General features: G+C 38.7%; 1 protein-coding gene across 2 annotated transcripts in view; it reads left to right on the top strand.

Moving 5' to 3' along the window:
* The window catches only part of TRIO (trio Rho guanine nucleotide exchange factor), a 245,234-nt gene that overhangs the window by 176,451 nt on the left and 48,759 nt on the right, over positions 1–20,024 (top strand). The window lies entirely within an intron of this gene.

The following is a 20,024-nucleotide window of genomic DNA, read 5'->3' as shown; positions in this document are numbered from 1 at the left end:
CTCCATGTTTCAGAAGGCTTGATTTATTATTTTATTATATATATTATATTAAAACTATACTAGAAGAAAAGAAGAAAGGAATTCATCAGGAGGCTAGCTAAGAATAGAAAAAGAAAGAATGAGAACAAAGGCTTGTAGCTCGAACTCCCTGTCCGAGCCAGCTGACTGTGATTGGCCATTAAGAAACAACCACATGAGACCAATCACAGATGCACCTGTTGCATCCCACAGCAGCAGATAACCATTGTTTACATTTTGTTCCTGAGGCCTCTAGCTTCTCAGGAGAAGAAATCCTAAGGAAAGGATTTTTCAGAAAATATCATGGCTACAGCATGGGGTTTGGGTCACGGACAGTGCCATGCATATGGCAGCTTTGGTGTTCTGCACTGCCTTCTTTTCAGCAACCACTCTGTCTTTTCCAAGAACAAGCAGTTGGCAGTTCTCAGCATGAAGGGAAAACGTGGCTGAAGATAGGGAAGAGGTTTAAGCAAATTATATCTTGGTGCAGAGTTATATATCATATTAGATCAAGCTGCGGTGATAGGAAAATCTGTACCTGAGAAGTGCTGAAAGTGGGGAGGGAAGAAAATCTCTCTCTGGCATGGATTATCAATGTTTCCTGAGAAACCCTGCAGTAAGAAGTCATGCTGTTTCAGCAATGGAAAAGGTAAATACACTTCTCCATATGCCCTGGCACACGAATTGTTTGTTTGGACTTCTGTGTTTTATTTTACTGAGCTTTTCAGAGAAGCACTGGCACACTTTTTCCCAGAGCATCTCTGAAATCTTACTGTGGTTTTTTTTCAGATGCATGAAAGAATATTCCCCTGAAAGGTGCAAGAAAAATCTGATGCTTTTTGAAAGGTTTTAGGGTTTTAGTGTGCTCTAATCTTTTGCCTCTGTAAACTATCCAGGCTCAAAAAGTAGATTATTATTAGAGAAAATGCTTGCTTGCCTCGTTTGCACCTACTTGAGTTTGCAGGCTGTGAACAGGAAAAAAAAAAGTGAACTTACAAAAAAAGAGGAGGGGAAAAAACAAGAAAAATAGTTCATTAGAAGACATTTCATCACATGCTATGGGAAAGATGCATTTCAAAGAGTTTCTTATTGCAGGTAATAAGGTCAGCAGACAAGTGATGTTGGGGAAGACTTGTCTTCCACATAAATGTAACCACAATTTTTTGAATTATTCAGTCCATTCCAGCTATTACATTTTTTCCCCATTTTTTTAAGACATTGTATAAATATACTTGACTAAAACAGGGGTGAGTCTGTGTTTCTTACATTAGGGGCAGGCACAGCAGGAGCTTCCTGAATGCAGGGTGATTGGGGGCTGGGGGGGAGTTTGAAGGATCGAGCTGTGTAGTTGCAGTAGTCTTTTGTCATTTTGTGTCCTACAGTAATTTGGATAGGGAAAGCTTGCAGATGTTCTGATGATAAAATTGGAAAATATAGTTGAGTAACACTAAAACTTCTTTTTTCTTCGAGTAGGGGGTGAAATCTGGATTTTTTTTTTAACAACACTCACAAGAACTGATAAATTCAATTTCCTTTGGGGCTTAGGGACTTCACCTTTGAATGCAGAGAATTTTATTAGGAGAGGCAGATTGTACTGGACTATATGTACATAATATGAAATACCTTGAACCTGTCAGAATCCCAAGGGACAGACAGAGCTGGTTTTGTGCTTGAGAAGTTACAAAAGTAACTTCTTTAATCAAATCAGTGGACATGACCTGTATTCCTTTTTTTTCTTCAGAGTTTGTTTAGGGAAAATGGGGCAGAGCGTTTCAGAAATACTTTACTTTGTTTAACATGGTGCTTTGAAGTAAAGAGCATTAATTAATTATATTAATCACGGACACTGAAGAAAAAGAGAAAGCCCTTGCTAGAATGAGCATAATTTGCAGGGTTGAATGCAGCCTCAGAAGTGCCTTCTGTCCCTGCCACAGGCTTCCTGTGGGATGTTATGGTATGCCATCCTAATCCCAACTGATAAGAAGCAGCTGCTGATTGTTTATTCCCACATTGCTGGGTGTCAGGCTTTAGGAGATGGATGTTTCATTTGTAAAGTTTCCCCTGCATGTGACTGAAGGGAGTGTGAACTGCCTTGAACATGCAAGCTGTTACATAATGTTAAGTAGTCTGGAGGGGGAAAAAGGGGTAGACAAGGCACTTGAAACCACTGGATTTGTTTCACTTTGGTCCCTGCTTAATATTTCTATTGTTTGAAAGAGATTGATAGTCTTCATTTCACTGAAGGATTATAAAAATTAAGCAAAACCAGTGGAATGCTTTGATTTTATTTTTCCCCCCCATAGTGAAAAGTACCTCAGACAATCCCACAAACCAATTATTCATTCTCAAATGCTGCATTTGATTAAATAAAGCATCAGGGAATATGCTAATCAGAAGAATGGAAAAACAATTAGATGATCTTCTCAGAATTGTTCATTGTGGGTATTGATTGAGATATGAATTCCTAAAAAACACTACTAATCCTCTAACAAGGAACAAGTGAGTGACTTAGATAATTTTAAGTTAGTCCATGCTCTTGGCTGGATAATTTTTCATGTCCTTCCTAGATTTCTAGTACTTTATTAAGTACCTTCAGTCTTTACAATAGAGATTTTAATTTCCTTTTTTGACAATAATTCAGTAAAACTTTAAGAGTTTTTGAGAGATTCAACAAATTAGGATTTTATTTTGTCTGAAAATACATGTCCTGTGCGAGGCTCACAGTGTCAGCATCAAGCCTGAGTAATTCTGTACAGTTCATGGACTGTGAGTCTGGAATTTTTACATGTCTGACACAACAAGTTCTTGGGAGAGGCTGAGGGAAAGAGAGGGTTTATGTATTGCAGGGGAAAGGAGGAGGTGATCACCATCAGAAGTGGTGGGGTTGGCTACTTGGGTGTAGAGTGCTTAGGCTGTACAGATGGCATGCTGAAGAGTTTTGTACTCCTTCAGTATCTATGGACCCTACAGTTTTGATCTTCTCAACAGTGTTTATCAGTAGCACCACTTGGCAACAAAACAGGAAAAAAAAAAAAGAAAAAAAAAGCTGCAGCATATCAGAGGTGAAATGAGCTTCAAAGTTTTGAAATGGCAAACTCCTTGTAATTGACAGCTGGTTCTTATGGTGTGTCAAACCACATTTCATCCCTGAGTACAGAAATGTTGGGTGATACTGAATACCTTAAATAATCTCAAATTATTATCCAAAGTAGGAAAACATGCATGATTATTAAAGAAGCAAATATGTTCAGTGAAGCCTATTTCTAACAGTTGATTTGGCCATTCCTTGTCTGTCCACACATTATCTGTCAACCATGAAAGGTAATGTTGTTTTATTCTCAGCCTCAAAAATGACCCTCATCAATTGCCTACAAGTGTAGATATTGCTTCTCCTCTTAAGAATGTGTATTATTGAAGTCATCTAATCATTTAATGAATGGATTAAAAAATACATTTATAATATCTTCCATCTCTAAAATTTTATGGTAGTTAAGGTAATAAACACTTTGTTAAGAATATGAGGAAAGCATTGCCCAGGAAAGATATTCACTACATGAATAGTAACTTAGGGGGAGAGTTGATTGTGAGTTCCTGACCTCTTGCTTGCTCTGCTGGACATCAAATCTATTTTTGCAAGTTATTTGGGTCATTCAGTCAATTTGATGTGCAGGTCACATATGAATACATTTTAAAAAAACAACTAAATCCCTTTTATAATAGGGGGGGAAGAGAAACAAGGGAGTAGTGAAGAGGCTGCATAACAGTTGGTGCACTCTACAAAAATAAATCACTAGCTCTGGAAGAACATGTTTTTCACAAGTAATGCATAAGGCAACATTTTTTTTTGTAATGATTTCCCACATGTTTTTGGGTGTGGGGGAGAAAGATCATTCCTGTTGTTTTATTTGGTGCTTCTCTGTTTTTTAACATGGGTTTCTTTTCCTTCTAGGGTACATCCTATTTAATGAGTGCAGTCCTCTTTCTTTTCTTTTCAGGGCATTTACATTGCCACAGAGCTTTGGGTAAAGGGCAGGGGACAGGATTCAGTGTAATGAAAATGAACATGCAAGCTCAGAAAAATTGGCAGCTATTTAAAATTGTTTGTGAATTCTTGCCTGTTTAGATCACAAGTTTACTGTCTTTTCCAAATCTGTGACTACTTCTGAAGAATTTGTGATAGTGCATCATACCCATTCTGTAGTAGCTACTATTTGGAGAGATACAAAGGCTGCAACAAGCCATTGATTATGAGGCTTACATTAATGTCTCTTTTAAGTTACAAAATTCTGGAGGGACCATGTCTAGTTACCAATTCACATTACTGTCTGTTTCAAAACTTGACCACAGAAGTCTTTTGTTTACCTGAAGGTACAGTGTTTGCCTGTTTTACACCATCACATAATCCAGGAATCTGTATAGGTTGGTTCAAATCTGAGAGGTAGATGATGTCTCAGTAACACGGTGCCAAACCACACACAGTTCATGTACTGAATACTGCCTTTTGATTTTGCTCTGAGGATGCCATCCTGACTGCAGCCATAAACACAGAAATGAGGTCTCTCTCAAATAATCTTGAAATAATAAGGCAGATCAGATGCCTTTGCAAGACAAAGGTTGACAAATTTGTTCAAATTACTGTGGAGTAAGCCATTTTCTATATCTGCAAGATGGGAAGGACTGATGTAGGGCAGGTGTCAGAGCTCTTCTTGAATTGCTTTAGGGACTCTCTGTTCAAGAATTAAGGAAGACAAATTGTGTGGGTGACCTAGAGATATTTTCCAAGAAGAAAGAGACATTTTATAACTGAGGCCACTGAATGGGCTTAAATAATTTTGAATTTGTTACATTAAGTAAGTTTGCTGGCACACAACTGCATCCTATTCAGAATACCAGTTCTCAATGAAAGGAGAAGGGACAGAGTAAAGGAAAAGTCTCATGTGTGATTGAAATCTTTGAAAACTATGCTTGAGAAAGGGAGTGTTTCATGTTGAGTCTAAATACTGTTCAATACAGGAAGAGGAAGCTCTGTGTATCAGGAGGAGAATTTGATCCAGCAAAATGAGTATCCAGTTTGAATAACTGAAGAAGGACTCCTGGTTTGTAGGGGAAGAAAAGAAGGATGACTTGGGCAGCAGCAATTGTTTGCTTAGGAGCAGAGGGAGGCTGTGGAAGGGGAGGATTTGCTGTTTTGAGACTGCAAGCAAGTAAAGCATAGGCCATGTGCAAGGAAAAAGGATCCCCACCCGTGGCTCAGAGCCAAAGCTGTGCCTGTGAGACTGGCTGACAGCGTTTGCAGCTGCAGGAAATGAGTTACAGCCCAGGCCAGAGGGGAAAGTAACTCCCAACAATGAGCTGCTGGGGGACGTGCTCGGCTGTGCTGTCTGGGGGCCAGGTGGCAGAAGGTGGGGACTGGAGTTTCCAGGGCACCCAAGCAAGGGGGATCTGCTGCTCCTGCTACACAGATGGGTGTGATTGCATGCAGAAAGTGATATAGAGAAATATGTTGGAGTTGTACAAGACACCAAACCTTAATCTAAAAATTCTGTTGCTGGATGAATCAATTACTTCCTCATAAAACTTCCAAGTAACAGGCTGCCCATCCAGATAGCCAGCTGACAGAAAGCCTTTCAAGGAGCCCATGAGAGGCAAAGCTGAGCAGTCGGTCTAATTTGACAGTCCGCATGTTTTGATTAAGAAAAAAATTGTAAAGGCTGTGCTGCAGTGTCAGTTCAGCTTATTTATCAGCCAGACTTGAGCTTGAGCAGAGATGCATGCATTTTAATAGCTGAAGTTCAACTTCACAATTACCATTTGTTTTGAAAGTGTAATAAATCATAAATTTTCATTTAGTCCCAAATATTTTTCTCAAAAGCACTGCTAGTCTAATAGTGACAGGGATGGTTTGAATTTAGGTTGTACGTGTGTGATTTTTCAAACGTGTTCTCGTGCCTTAGTCCAGGTAAATAAAGCAGCTGAAGTATAAAGTAAAACAAGAATTCTCTGTCCAGACTTTCCAACCTTGTGGTTTTAGTTGAGTTTGCAGTTAAAAACATCATAAGTAAACTTAAATAAAATGTCATCAATTGACTGTAGTCCATTAGATAATAATCTTTGCATTGAGTTTTATAGCCAGACTGGGTCAGATAGAGTTAATAGCCAAATTCCAGCTGAGCCTTGATAAATAGTAAAGTCTCTATGAATTGCTTCCTTGGCATTGTGCAATCTTAAACTAGACAAGGAGGTTTGGTGAATCTCACAATTTGAATTTCTACTTCAGGTCTCTATCAAGTTCACATGTACTCTGAAACATCATAGGATTCATTTCTGCATAAACCTGCCTCTAACTCCTGCATTATTCTTTTATCATAATGCAGCCCAGGAAGACTTGTGAGATATTTCCCATGCTGACTCTATGTGTGAGCATAAGTACGTGGTTAATTTGTCTCCGGAGTTTTCGTACATAGCTAATCAAAGGATTTTGCCCTGTTTGGGAGCTCAGTATTACAGTTGAGAAAAAAAAAATTATAATACTGACTTGAATCTACTTTTGGTCCCAGAGAGCTGCCAAATATATTTCTCTTATATATTGTGGTTGGAAAGGAAGTCGGTGCATAAAAAGTATCTGCTTAGAACAGATGTATTTGCACAGCTGATCTTTGGGGGGTAGAGGGTGGATATAAACCAGCAATTCTGATGGCTTTAGGTTTCCCAGGAGAGTTGTTACTTTGCTTGCAATTAGCCTTCCTTTGACAGCAGTTTCTTTTTCTAACCAAGGTTAGAATATCGTACAAACTCAAATCATATCCTGCAAATGTTGTTTATATCTCGCAAATGAAGAAAACCATCCTGAAGTGTTGTTTGCTTTCTTAACTTGTCCCTCTTCAGTTCTAACAAACTTTGAAAAAAATTGCTGAAGTGTTGAGAATTACTTTGTTAGGGTGCCTTTGTTACCCATATTTTGCTTGCTGCTTCTTTTTCCTTAAAGAGCAGGCTAGAGCTTGTGCACCTTTTGGGACATCCTCACATTACATTACATCACATGACATCATCTGTCATCATCAGTGCCTGCAGGTGGAACCAGCAGGATTTAGGGTTCCACTGACTTCCTCCAATTCTGTTTTTTTTTGAGGAGGCTGCTGAATGTGTTCCATTGACTTCATTTCAGTTTTCCTGCAAATAGTAAAATAGCATGCTAAACTAGAAATGCTGCATTGTTTTTAATATAACTATCAGGCATCACTTTTAATATAACTATCAGACACTTTTTTACAGAGGCCCTTGACATCTCTTAAATTGATGGCATTATTATGCAATGTTTCACTTCTATTTTGAGGGCATATTCACTTACATTGGTATAATTGCAATTCAGGACCTGCTTGTGTTTTCTTCTAGTTTTGAGTTGAGTCCAAATAGTAATATATTTTCCTCTAACTGAAACAACTAGTGAACATAAATTCATTATTGTCCAACAAGGAAGCAAAAAAGCAATGGAATTCTTAGAGCAAACTGTGTAAAAGAGGCTGTTGTGATAAGTTAATAAAAGCATTTAATGATTCCAGGAAAACATACTGATAATGCTTTTCAGAAATTTGCAGTCTGCATTTTCTAGGATACATATATAATGTTTAACCCCTATAGCAACAGAAGGCATTTGCATAACTAACATGCAGGCATAAATAGTAAAGGATCATCTTAGGTAAACTTGATATCAAATTATCCTTGATAACCAAAATCTAGTAATTTTTCCCTGTGGTTGTAAGCCAGCTGTGGCCAACCTCTGCTGTCTGTTAACCATTTACAGTGCAGCAGAAATAGTCTCCGTTACAAGAGGAGCTTTAAAGTGTGTCAGGATTTCAAGAGCAGACTGGACAACACCCAGGTATGCTGGTCTGATCTCACAACTGACCCATCCTTTGGAGCAGAAGGTTGGACTGCGTGGGGTTTTGAGGCTACTTGGAACTTGAGTTACCCTGTGATCCTATGCTAAAAGTTAGAATTGCTAGCAGAGATTTGGTGTGTTTTAAGTAATTCCTGAAGTCTTGGACTCCTCTTAGTGCCTTTGGGGCTGTCAGAAATGCTGAAGATTTTTGCCCCCAAATATGTTTATTCCATGTAAGAAATGGCAAGGAATTAAAGAAAGTTTTTCTCCTTGTGAAAAACTCCAGTTGTACTTGCTGCACCATGCTGGTTGTGGTCATAACCTAATTCGGTGTGTGTTCATTATTTAGTAAAAGCTTCAAAGTCTCAGTGGTAGGGAAAGGCTTTAAACATTGGGTCCAGGGAAATCTAGCTGCATGTAAGAACCTACAGATATGCTGGAGGTAGGAAAGCTGCTAGGGTTTAAGATCATCAAGCCTGCCTGCTAACCCAGCACTGCCAAGTGCACCACTAAGCACGTCCCTTGGAGGAAGAATCACCTCCCCATTGCTGAGTTGAGCCCTGGTCTCCAGCATGACAGGTGGGCACTGATTGACTAGGTAGAGGTATTCTTTAGGTGGTAATAAACAGGAAGAACTTGACTGGTGAAAACCACCAAATTGCTAACATATACCTTAAAATTTTAATATCATTAGCCAGTCTATTTTAGAGAATTTGTCATAGCCTGACTTAGTTCTTGTCTGGTTTTAATGCATTTTGTGTTGACTTCTCTCATTGTCTCAGGAGTAACAAAATGCATGTATTTTAAATGCTGGTTGATATGGTAGAACAGGCTTAGGTGTGTTTATCCTTTCATCCTAAAGATGTGGCAGGACTACATATAGTCATGCCAGAGTCAGTCTGGAAAGCAGTGGCTCAGAGCTCTGTTTACAGTCTCAGAGTAACATCTAAAGAGCTGGTGTTTACAGCAGGTGGTACCCTGGAGCTGTGTGATGTGTTCTCTTTGTGTCCTGGGTGTTTGCTTGAATAAAAGCCCAGGCAATGGGATCCAGTGATCATTCACATCACCTCTGTAAGACCATGTGAAGTTACAGTCTTCAGAACTGGAGTAAATTAAAAGTAGCAGCGTTTGACTGTCTTTTACTGTTTCTGGAATAACAAAGCTTTACTCTACTCTGTTATTGTTAACATTATTAGCAATCTAAAACTTCTACCACAATGGCATGCTTTATTCAAGAGGAACTGACTAGAAAAAGAGAATGTGGAAAAATTTTGTGTCAATTAAAGCAATTTTCTGGCAGCTGAATTTTAGTTGCTGTCCTAAAGAAGCATTGTTTTCTTAACTGAGTGTAGTAACTTAGTGAAATATCAAAAGTACAGATTCAGAGTGGCTATTTCATAACTGCATTTACACAGTTCTGCTAAGGGGTGGTGATGTAATTTGTAGGAAGTTTGCACTTTTCAATTTTGTCAATGGTGTGATCACATTAATTTCTTTGGTTCAGAGCTAATTTTCTTTCAAATGGTTATAGAACACATTCTGTGTAACCCAAACAGAAATGTCTTACCTTTTTCAGGACTGAGTTATTCTGCATTTATAATTCAGAGTAGATATAAAAAACTTGTTAATTACAACACAGAACCTCTCACATTTGTGGAATAGTGTGACACTATACAATTTCAAGTGTTTCTCTGTTTTATCATCTGATAGACAAAGTATAACAAGGATAGTAAGTCCCATTTTTTTGCTCCTCCTTTCTGTTGTGCCCGTGGTAAAGCTAGCCTCTGAATGTACTTAAACATACTTAGTAACAAATCTGTGGTTATGATTTACAAAAACAGGGCGTCTGAAATCCAGGCTTAGAGTGAGAGAGAAAATGCACATCTCTGGTTTTGCTCTCCTGTTAGCTGCAGTGCAGAGGAATTGAGGAGGCTGTTTAATTTTGCTCAAGTATCTTTCAGTATAATAAAGGAAGCTGTGAAAGTATTCAAGGCTCTTTTTTTGTGTTAAATGCTTCTCTTTGCCATCCACTCAGGTGCTTTCAGAGCCTGTGTGCTTTCCTGCTTTGTGAAGCAGCAGCAGGGTGTTGGGTTGTGGCTGTGCTCCCTCTGCCACACCCAGCAGGGCACTGTGACAGCAGCTGATCTCGTACAGGGACGGGTGGTGAGCAGCACTGAGCAGAGGCACAAGGAGGAGACACAGCAGTGAAGTAAACCTTTGTAACTAACCAAATAGCATTTTTACAATTTGAACTTAGACGTAGAATAAGAAAAGTGTTTTGGTAGTACCAAGCAGCAGAAAGAAGGAATTTGTCCAGGTGCATTTGCATGGAACTTCAGCATCAGAACTTCTTACGAGGAGTACGTGTCCCATTTTAAAAGCTTTGCTTTTCTTGTTTTGGGTTGTTAATGACCTGGTTTGATCTGGTAGAACTCCTTTCATTCTCCTTTCAAGTGACTTAAAAGAAATTAATTTTAAGTCAAGAACAATTCAGTATTCTGAGCATTCTGATGAACATATTCTTTTGTCTTTAACAGCATGATTTTTTAGTTAAGATAATTACCTAAGAAATTTATGCTAAAAAGAATCCAAACCCACTGTATGTTCAGCTAAAACTGGTTTGGAAAATTAAACCTTGTTTTGACCAGATTTCTTTTTCACACCAAGCGGCTGTTTCCCCTTGTGGAAATAAAGAAAAAAAATGAATGATGAAGGGTGACTTGTACAATAAAGTTAATATAAAAAACTGAGTGTTTCTTCAGTATGTCTCATTAGGACAGCAAATATTTCTTGCTTGGAACACTTTTTGTATTTTCTCCAAAGTACAGATGACACATGGCCTATTCCTTCTCCCCCTCCCACCCCTTGCTAAGTACTGAATGTATGTGAAACAAAATTCCTTACACTCATCCAAAAGATTTTGTTTGAATTATCTAAAGCGGGTTTGTTGTGGTTTTACTGACAGTGGCTGGGATTTTTCAAGCTGGTTTGGCATGCTGCAGTGGTGACTGTGTTAAGGAGTCAGAATTTTCCCAAAGCTTTTCCAGATAAACAGAAGACCAGGGACACTGAACATCTAACCATTTATTTGAAAGGCTTCTTCACTCTTGCAAGTGGTATATAGGCTCCAATCCCTTGGCTACAGCACAGAAAAGAGTTAAAAATTCAAGTAAATACTAGCCAAATGATTAAGATGGATAGAGAATTTACTGTGTCATGTGCTTTTTGATATTCCTTCTTACTGTAGGCATGAGCAGCAGCTAGGGCATGTTCTGCAAAGCTGGAGACAGGAAGGACTTGTTTAGATCCTAGCCTGGATGACTGAATACATGATTCATTTCCCAATATTTTTAATTAAAGCCTGAGCACTTCAGTGTCCTGCTATCAGCTGCTCATAACAAATGTTTTACCCAAGATGTAGAATGGAAAGCTGTAAATCACTCAAATAAAAGTATCTCTTACCCCTCAATCAGAAAATACTTTTCTCAGCTTTGCCAGCTGGTGGGATGGCCGGTGTGTTTAGTTGGAGATGGCTATTGGTTGCAAGTTTTTTTGTTTCTTTTGGGGTTTCTTTTGTGTTTCTTTTTGGTTTGTTTGGGATTTTTTTTGTTGTTGAAAATTACCAGTATTTTGAAGGGAGCTCTTGGAAATCTCAAATTAAGAATGTTCACACAATTCATTGCACAATACAATTTCTGACTGATTGAGTTTAAAGTGTCTCTGGCAGCTGGCAGCAGGGGTAGTAAAGAACAGGAAACAACACTCTGAATGTTAAGTCCAAAGAGCTGCTGTGGTAATGATTCCGCTCCTTGCAGACTGGCAGTGTTATTTATCTGAGGAGCAGCGAGGCTGTTTTTTGGGAACAGGATGATCTTTGTGTGTAGGGCTAAAGAAACCAGATCCTAGTGGTGCAGCTGTACCCCAAGCAGTTAAACTGTGCACACATTGTACACTGAGGAAAAGGCAAAGTTAGGCTCCTTTCGGAATTTTCATGGTAGTGTGGGAGCTCACCTTTGAAGTTTCAACCTCAGGTTTATTTACTGATGTGGTTTTGCTCTCTACAATTTCTTGATTGTGTTGGAGTATTCTGGTGTGGGGTAGAGTGCCTAAGCTGCCAAAGATAGAATTTGTATGGAAAGTCAGCCTGATTTATTTTTTTAAATGCAAAATACATATTGTAAATAAAATTCCTATTGATTTGTGCAATGTTATTTAGTTCAATAATTTTAATAGTTATGGATTTATGTCTAACTTTGTCTCCTAGCTCTGGGTGGTCTTTGGTCTAGCTCAGTTTTAGAAATCTGAATCTTTTCTCTCCCATATGCAGAAACATGACTCAAAATTGTAAGAACTGTGCAATACTAAATCGTGAAAGTATTTGTCTCATAGATCACTTCAAAAATTGTTTTGAAGTTGGGACATTTAGATCCTGGCAGAACTGAATAAAGAATTCACTTCTATTAATTTCAGTTATCTACAATAAGTTTCTCCCCTCCTAAGATGAACAAGAATTTTTTAAGTAACTTTGTAGTACTGTTCCAAAATCTATTAATTACTTTTTAAAATGGAATGTCAGGAATATGAGGGGCAAGATTCTGGAGAGGACAGATTTAGATTTGCTTAAAAATTATATTGTAGCTGTGTTTTCTCATGCTATAATCTTTCAGACACAGACACCTCCCCACCCTGCCAAGATAGATATTAAGGAAGAAAGGTTAGCTCTTTAGCTTCTTGCTCTGAGGCAACTCAGAATAGGTATTTAAATTTGGAATTTTTGTATTTTATTAGCTTCCCTGTCTTGTTCTGCTTGTTTTCACTAAGATGGTGCAAAATGCAATGGGGCCTTACAAAGATTAAGTTGGAATGCTGTTTATCTGTGTTTCAATGTAATTCTATTGTATATTTCTATTGCCATGCAAATATCTTAGGAGTATGAGAAATGCAGTCAGCTTAACTCCAGTTGTCCTGTTAAATGAAAGAAGGGGATGAATGTTTCCCTTCTTACATGCAAGACTATTAATAGAAGCCTCACACAAGGTAGCATTTCCATGAGGAAGTTAAGACAGTGGCAAATGGTGGGTGCAGACGCTGCAGTTCAGAGCTGGTACCTGTGAGAAGCTGAAGCTGTAATGAGCTAATTTGTTGGCTGTCAATGTCAGAGACTGGTGAGCTGTTACATCTGTGCTGGGGTGAGCTGGCACAATGTTAATACCTTAAAATGGTTTTGGGGGGCTGACATTGTCCATCCCTGAGATTAATTGCAGAAAGCTGATCCCGTTCCTTCACTGTGGTAATAGATCCAGGCATCTGATGCTTCATTTGCGTCTATCATAAAAAGTATGTGCTACCTGATCTGCTTGGGATGTGCACTGAGTGCTTTGCTAGCTGGGCTCTTTCCTCTTTAGTTTCTTTGTTTAATCACTGGGATCTAGTCTTTCTTACAAAATGCTGTCTTAAAAATGAGTGGGCTTTTTTGGCCAGGAAATTTAAAATCTTCAATAGACAGTATATTCACCTGGACATTATTTTGTCCCAGTTCTAAGTAACTGAGAAAGATCTTAAATTGCTAAGGACCTACTTTTCTTTCAGAAATGAAGATAACTATTGATTTCTTTTAAAGAATATTATATAAAGTATATAACCAAGAAAACTTAATTTCAGATTTATGCATGAAACATTATGAAAATGAAAAGTTACTTTTACTTGAAAAAAAAAAAAAACCAGCCACAACTATTCCAACTTTTGTCAACGGGCACAGATCAATATACGAGCTTTTTTCGTTAGTAATTTCATCACAGTTTGTTTTCCTGATGGCCTGTGGTCTCAAATACTGAGCAGCAGATGAAGCAGGGGCAGCTCGCTGCTGCTGTGCAACACCCCATGCATTCCAATCTCTTGTGCACTGAGCCTGTGCTCTGTACCCAGCTGGGTTTTTTCCTAAAGATGTTTTCCATGTAGACATATTCCTGCCTGTGGAATTAAGATTACCTGACTGGTTTGTTGTTACCAAGGATGGGTTCCTACAAAAATTGCTGATGCAAGGGATTGCAGGAAGAGCTGTCTAGCAGACAGGGGTAGCTAATGCAGGATATGGCACTGGAATACAGAAAACCGGATGGAGCTAAAAGACAAAGAGAGCTTTGTGGTAGAGCCTGAAGTAAACCATGGAAAGACATTAATAGGCTGCCTGTTTGGGCATAAAATTACATGTATTGATACAGGTCCCTGTCTCAGAAACTGAGATTTCTGATACATCTTGAGGTGTTTTAAATGTGATCTGAGGTGACAGTGGTACTGCATAATGGTCCCTGCCTTTAAATTAAGAAATATTTGGTTTGTGATACAGAAGCCACCTGCCTTTTTCTTACATTCACAAAAATTCACAAGTCTGAGTTCTCCCCCTTGGATCATAAGGAAGTTGTAGCTATTGTTTCAGTATATATATTTGAGATGTTTTTCAACCAAATTCTTACCTAATGTGCCTGGTGAATCTGCACCACATTCATGTGGGGTTTGTTGTCTCCACTCCAGTGTTGCTGTGAAGCAATTGCTTCAGCAATTGTTGTTTTACAAAATTAGGTCATCCAAGACAAATGTGTATCCATGATACTTTCTTCTTAACCATGTAACCTGTGAAATATGACTCTGAGATAATCCATGTGGTCATTCTCTCTCCTTCACCCCATTGATTTGCTTGTCAGATTTTTCACTGAGAAGGGATCAAAGCAAAACCTAGAAATAACAGTGTTTGCTTTCAGTAGGAACGGAAGAACTTCTTGCAATAGCAAGCTGCAAATGATGTGGTTCCCAGAGCATTTATAATATCTTCCTGCATATATTATCAGTTTTATAAGGGCAGTATTCATGCAGTTAAAAAGCAAAATAAAACCAATCTAAAAACAGTTTTATGTATAAATTTTGCTGTCTTTTGGTCAGAAGTTTTCTTACATATGGAAATCAGTACTTCAAAGCTGTATTGATAACCTATCTAACCAGATGTTAGTTAACGGTTTGAGACTTTTACCGCAACAGGAATGGCTGGATATTCTTGAGAATTCTCAATATGCATGAGAATGGTTGCAGAGAATAGAAATTGATTGTTTAATTTATTTTATTTTTTCTTACTCAAGTAGTAACTAGAGTGATTTGCAGATATTCTACAGTTTCACAATGACTAAACTAGCCTTAGTGGAAGTCTCGCTGTAGGTGGTAAACCAAAAAGATCACTTACCCTGGAGAAAGAGAGGTTTTTCTCCTCTGCCTTGCCGGCCCCCCTCACAACACCCCCACCCTTAGGAATTCAGTGTCATTTGAAAGTTGCTTTGGGTCAAAAGAAAATTGATCAAGAATGAGAATTGATGGTTTCAGTGCAGGAGGCTATGAAGGAAAAACTGATTCAGAATTTAGATTAGCTGTTCTTAAAAAGCGAAAGATTATTCTCAGGTGCAGGGTGACCACAACTCTTCAACACTGCCCGCAGGATAAGGTGTGTGTGCCCAACTTGTGTTACATGCTATTAGTAAGCTTGCTTTGACTCTGGGACCCTACAGACTCTCAGTTCCACATAAAATTCCTATTATCCTTGCATTATTCCTATTCCTATTATTCCTATTTATCCTTGCATTACATGCATTTGTTTGTGCTAGTGTCATTGGCAACCCCTTCACTGCTTTATTGTCCTCTTACCCTCTCTACGTGTTTGTGTACTGTATAGTATTGTTTGTTCAATCTCATTTTTGGGCTTTTTTTTCCCATGGTCATATAGTATTAGGAATAATTTCCTTTCTGTTTTTACAAAATTTAAATTCTTGCTTTGGCTGTTTATCTAGTGCATGTAGCTTTATGTAGCTACTTTGAAATTAGCTAATAATGTGTTCAGGGGAAGAAACCAAACATCTTCTCTAAGTTTGCATAGCAAAAAAAAATTTAAAATGTAATTTAATATTTATAGACAAATGCTTTTGTGGCATGCTAGGTGAAGAATGCATGTACAAAACCCAAAGTACATGCCCTCTCAGTTTACTGAACAGGAAGACAGCTTAATGAACTAGAAATATATCTTGCAGAGTATGAGCTCAGAGGTGAAACAGATCTGCAATGTAGTTTAAAGCAGGGCAAGATCTTGAATTATCAAATGGTATGGATTTTCTAGTATTGTGGGGTTTGGTTGATTGATTGATTGATTGATTGATTATCACAAACAAGGCTAAGGTGAAGGTAAGGACAGAATCTGTTGTTGTTTAAGGAGAATTGGAAATTCCAGGGAAAGCACTGCATGGTTTAGCTGACCGGAAAATGTCCGTCTTTTTTTCTGTTTATGCCTTTAGCTAAAGCATTAAAAACTAACTGTGCAGTGTAAAATAAAAAGAGATGTTAAAGGTTCATTTGTGCATTCTGGTTACTATAGAGCTTTGTAGGGTACTAGACTGCATCTTTTCTGAAGGCTGAGAGGAAAAATTGCTGGCTTGCTGTATTTTTTAGATCATCCTGAGCCTCAATTAGGGTAGTTACGGTAGAGTGTAATCTGCTGCATCTGGCTATTCCCACATGTGAATTTAAAGACTGGAATTGTGTTCAGTGAGTCAGAGGAGAGCATCCCTGCTCTGAGGAGAGAGGAGCTGCTCTGACGGCAGGCAGGGGTCTAAACCAGCCTGAGAAGATAGGAGTGACTTCCTCATTCTGATGGCATTGCCTGTAACGTTATCTGGGTGACACTCGGGAGAAGCTGTAACCCATCCCGGGCTGCAGGCGAGTGGGTTCCTTGGAAGCCGTGGGGCTCGGAGCAGCTGAGTGCTCACCATGCCGAACAGGATTAAACAGATTGACACTCTGGGATCTCTGCACTCAGTAAATCCTACCTGCTGCGGCAACGGGCAGCCCAGTGGCTGTAAATACTGGATCCTGGATTTAGGTACAAATATGTGCGCTACAGATACGATGGGAAGGGGGAGGCAGGCTGGTTGGCTGGTTGTGGGATGTTTTCAAATCACGAGAGTTTAGTTGGATGCTTTTCTTTTTCCTTCTTCTCTCTCTGCTCTCCCCTCCTTCTGATCTGACCCCAGCCAGAAAAACAGAGTATTACAGAAAGGACCTATATGGGAAAGGGAGCAGTGTTGGAATTAATCTTCTATGTAAACTACTGAGATACAGTAAACTCTTTCAGAAAAAGCTTATAAGAGGCATGTGCTACTTTATGGGGTTTTTTTAATTGATCTAGGGAAATGAGAAATGGTAACTCTTGCTCTGTGAAATGTTATTAATGGTAGTATTTTAAGAGATTAGCAGAAATTTTCTTAGAATGTTGCTGCTAAACCAAAGAAATCATAGATTATACAGTGTGTGTCACTTCTCTTAAACTGTTGTTGAGAAGTAATGCTTTTGGGGAAATAGAGCTTGAAGAGAAAGGACAGTTGGGAAATAAATGAGTCTGTGAAATTTATTTAGAGGCAGCATTGATTCTGAAATGGAGGTAACATGGAGGTAAGCTGTGCTCTTTCAGTCTCGACTGGAGGAGCACAGAGGTAAGGGTAAGGATGTTCATGGTAAACTCACTCTTGTTGGGTTTTCTCCCATTCCTCCTTTGTAATTTTTAACAGGAAACAATATTTATGCTTGGCATTTGTTCTATTGCTACTGAATGAGTTTATATGATACACATTAAAATGTTGGAACTATCTCCAGAACAAAACAGTGCTAACCTTTAGTGTCTGGAGCTGGTGCACCTGTTGGGATGCCTTCTTACGTACCTCTTGCTGTATGCTGTGTGCAGATACTCAAAAAAAGCAGCAAAATGCAAGTTATAATCAGTGTTATTTGATAATATCCAAACTACAGTTACGGATGGATGAGAGGAGAAGGAGGGTGGTAGAAGGCTTGCAAACATGAAATCAAGGGTGTAATGGGAATTAATCTTATCGGAGACCTCTGAAATAGGGTCGTGTGTCAGTGGATGGTTGTACCTCTGAGCAGATCCGCAGAAGGTAACGGGGTGTTGGAGTTCCAGCCAGTGGGAGTGAATGTTAGCAGGCTGTCATCTCTGCTCCAGCAATAGAGCTGTGTTCTCAGAAGGCTGCTCTGTAGCCCCCAAGTGCTGCACAGTCGCTTCCTTAAACAGCAATTATTACAGCCTTTAGAAGTAAGCAAGTACAGGTTTACAGTACTTCTTGCAGGAAGGTGGGAGTGAAAGGAGTCAATTATAAATAGTAGTTGATAGGCAGAATGTTCTGCAGCAAAATATTTTAGAGCAAGTGCTCCCCCAGAGCTGTGATACCTAGTCTGCTGGAGGTCTGTCCATGGCACGGCAGCAGTCTTCTCCCCTTCTTATTGCTTTGCATTCTCCTCTTTGCTGTAGCTCCCTTGCTTCACTTTTAAACTCTTGGTGTTGCAGTGGTTAGTTTACTTCCAAATAATTTTTACAAAACATTTTATAAAGTGCTGGGTGTAGTCTGTTCCTATCAGTGAGATGCTTTCCATTATTACCATAAATTAAGATCATAGACACATATGAAGTCTTGCTTGGCAGACATGCATGGTTTCACAAACATTCTTCATTGTTCCCTTTCTCTGTCTTAAAAACAGATGTCCATGCACACAGACCATGCTCTAAGGAGGCTCAATAGTCTTTCATAATAGGGGAACAAAGCTTACTTGCATAACGCAGCATAACTGTAGCTGTGCCATCTCTTGAACTGGAACAAGTAAAAATTGTATCTGTAGTATCACTGGCCACTGAAAAGTTAAAACTGGTAGTGTGGGATTTAGACTTAATATTCAGAGTGTACTCCAGTGCATGATTTTATTTGTAGAAGACTTCAACATTGCTTAAAGATTTTTTTAAGGAATTACAAAGTTTGGTACATTTTTCATTAAACTGTTAGAATACATGCACAATTAGTAATTATGTATTCCTGCATAATTAAGTGATCTGAGGTTTTGCCCCACTTATGCATCAAGTCTGAATGAAGAAAAACTTGTTCAGATATAGGGAGAAAGAAAATAGGGCTTTGAGTAATGGATTGGCAAGAAACTACTAAAACTAATATGTAAGTATTGTATTTTTGCCTTTATCTGACATCAGTTGGAGAAAGCAATGGTGTTGGTTTGAGGAAACCAATTCTCATGGTAATTCCACCCATTTCTAACTTAAAAATGCTTTGCATATGAGACAAGAGAGACAAGATAAATACTAAAGTTGTTTATAGTTATCTAGCTGGAGAGATTGTTTCAATCTGGAACTGAATATTGAAAATAACATATTTTTTCAGTTACCTTATGAGCTGGAAGAAACAATAGCATGTATGTGTTTTAGTCCCTAAGTGGATCATGAGAGTCTATATTTCACTTGGGAAATTTAAGAGGCAAATCTCATGGATAAAATCCAGGGAATAAATGTACAACACCCCGATTCATCCTGAAGTTATTAACCATCTGGGAGCTGGGTTTTGAAGGAGGAAAGGTGATTGTAGGAGTAGAGAAAGAATAGAGAATTAGCTTTGAAGAAATACATTTATTATATGTACAGTAGATTGCTTAAAAGAATGTATGTGAGTCAAACTATGTTTCTTTTTTCCTCTTTCATAACATTTTATGATATATCAAGCCTCAGAAATAATTCATCCATAAAACAGGATGCTTTTACTGTAAAGTAATTGTTAGCAAATGGTGTCCAAGAGAGGATAAGAATCTCTGAGGACTGAACTCAGAGGATGCAGTGGGAGAGTCCAGTTATTACTAATGGGTTGGTGTAATTCTTGGCATAGATTCACATATACACTTTGAAAGTCTATTCTTTTAGAATACAGATGGAAGCTGTTAAGTATGTGCTGTGTGTGCCTTTCTATCTCCACCAAGAGCATGCAGCAAAATTCCTCCTTAAACTGAGCTCATGTAGCAGCTATAAAGTTACACGTGCAAAGGTGCTGCTTCCCTGACCTCTGTGTCCTTGCTCACTTGTTCTTGGCTTTTCCAAATCATTAAGCTGCAGGACTTGCCAGAGTTAGCTGGAGGTGCTGTTTCATGGTTAGTAAGAAATGAGCTACATGTCAGGTACTGCTAGTTTATTTACCCTGTGCTTGCACATATGATCCAGCTGCTTCTTGTACATCGACACCAGCAGTCACACAGACAG

This window comes from Melospiza georgiana, chromosome 1 (genome assembly GCF_028018845.1).
Source record: "Melospiza georgiana isolate bMelGeo1 chromosome 1, bMelGeo1.pri, whole genome shotgun sequence".
Lineage (NCBI taxonomy): Eukaryota > Metazoa > Chordata > Aves > Passeriformes > Passerellidae > Melospiza > Melospiza georgiana.
The sequence above is the reverse complement of the archived record's forward strand: the minus strand, read 5'-3'. Positions and strand labels throughout refer to the sequence as shown.